The sequence below is a fragment of the Physeter macrocephalus genome, chromosome 9 (genome assembly GCF_002837175.3).
Source record: "Physeter macrocephalus isolate SW-GA chromosome 9, ASM283717v5, whole genome shotgun sequence".
Lineage (NCBI taxonomy): Eukaryota > Metazoa > Chordata > Mammalia > Artiodactyla > Physeteridae > Physeter > Physeter macrocephalus.
In genome coordinates, this window is record NC_041222.1 from 35,271,101 (window position 1) to 35,273,255 (window position 2,155).

Consider the following 2,155-nt stretch of genomic DNA (forward strand, 5'->3'; position numbering starts at 1 on the left):
TATGCACCCAACATAGGAGCACCTTAATACATAAGGCAACTGCTAACAGTTCTAAAAGAGGAAATCGACAGTAACACAGTAATAGTGGGGGACTTTAACACCTCACTTACAACGATGGACAGATCATCCAAACAGAAAATTAATAAGGAAACACAAGCTTTACATGACACAATAGACCAGATAGATTTAATTGATATTTATAGGACATTTCATCCAAAAACAGCAGATTACAATTTCTTCTCAAGTGTGCATGAAACATTCTCCAGGGTAGATCATATCTTGGGTCACAAATCAAGCCTCATTAAATTTAAGAAAATTGAAATCATATCAAGCATCTTTTCTGGCCACAACGCTATGTTATTAGAAATGAATTACAGGGAAAAAACCGTAAAAAACACAAACACATGGAGGCTAAACAATACGTTACTAAATGACCAAGAGATCACTGAAGAAATCAAAGAGGATATATAAAAAATACCTGGAGACAAATGACAACGAAAACACAGTGATCCAAAACCTATGGGATGCAGTAAAGGCAGTTCTAAGGGGGAAGTTTATAGCAATACAGTCCTACCTCAAGAAACAGGAAAAATCTCAAATAAACAATCTAACCTTACACCTAAAGGAACTAGAGAAAGAAGAACAAACAAAACCCAAAGTTAGCAGAAGGAAAGAAATCATAAAGATCAGAGCAGAAATAAATGAAATAGAAACAAAGAAAACAATAGCAAAGATCAATAAAACTAAAAGCTGGTTCTTTGAGAAGAAGATAAGCAAAATTGATAAACCTTTAGCCAGACTCATCAAGAAAAAGAGGGAGAGGACTCAAATCAATAAAATTAGAAATGAAAAAGAAGTTACAATGGACACTGCAGAAATACAAAACCTCGTAAGAGATTACTACAAGCAACTCTATGCCAATAAAATGGACAACCTGGAAGAGATGGACAAATTCTTAGAAGGGTATAACCTTCCAACACTGAACCAGGGAGAAATAGCAAATGTGAATAGACCAATCACAAGTAATGAAATTGAAACTGTGATTAAAAATCTTCCAACAAACAAAAGTCCAGGACCAGATGGCTTCACAGGTGAATTCTATCAAACATTTAGAGAACAGCTAACACCCATCCTTCTCAAACTCTTCCAAAAAATTGCAGAGGACGGAAAACTCCCAAACTCATTCTATGAGGCCACCATCACCCTGATACCAAAACAAGACGGAGATACTACAAAAAAAGAAAATTACAGACCAATATCACTGATGAATATAGATGCAAAAATCCTAAACAAAATACTAGCCAACAGAATCCAACAACACATTAGAAGGATCATACACCATGATCAAATGGGATTTATCCCAGGGGTGCAAGGATTCTTCAATATCTGCAAATCAATCAATGTGATACACCATATTAACAAATTGAAGAGTGAAAACCATATTATCATCTCAATAGGTGCAGAAAAAGCTTTTGACAAAAAGCTATTGACAGCACGCATTTATGATAAAAACTCTCCAGAAAGTGGGCATAGAGGGAACCTACCTCAACATAATAAAGGCCATATGACAAACCCACAGCAAACATCATTCTCAATGGTGAAAAACTGAAAGCATTCCTCTAAGATCAGGAACAAGACAAGGATGGCCACTCTCGCCACTATTATTCAACATAGTTTTGGAAAAAAAACCTTAAAATTTGTATGGAGACACAAAAGACCCCGAATAGCCAAAGCAGTCTTGAGGGCAAAAACGGAGCTGCTGGAATCAGGCTCCCTGACTTCAGACTATACTTCAGACTGTACTACAAAGCTACAGTAATTAAGACAATATGGTACTGCACAAAAACAGAAATATAGATCAATGGAACAGGATAGAAAGCCCAGAGATAAAACCACACACCTATGGTCCACTAATCTTTGACAAAGGAGGCAAGGATATACAATGGAGAAAAGACAGCCTCTTCAATAAGTGGTGCTGGGAAAACTGGACAGCTACATGTAAAAGAATGAAATTAGAACACTCCCTAACACCATACACAAAAATAAACTCAAAATGGATTAAAGACCTAAATGTAAGGCCACACACTATCAAACTCTTAGAGGAAAAAATAGGCAGAACACTCTATGACATACATCACAGCAAGATCCTTTTTGA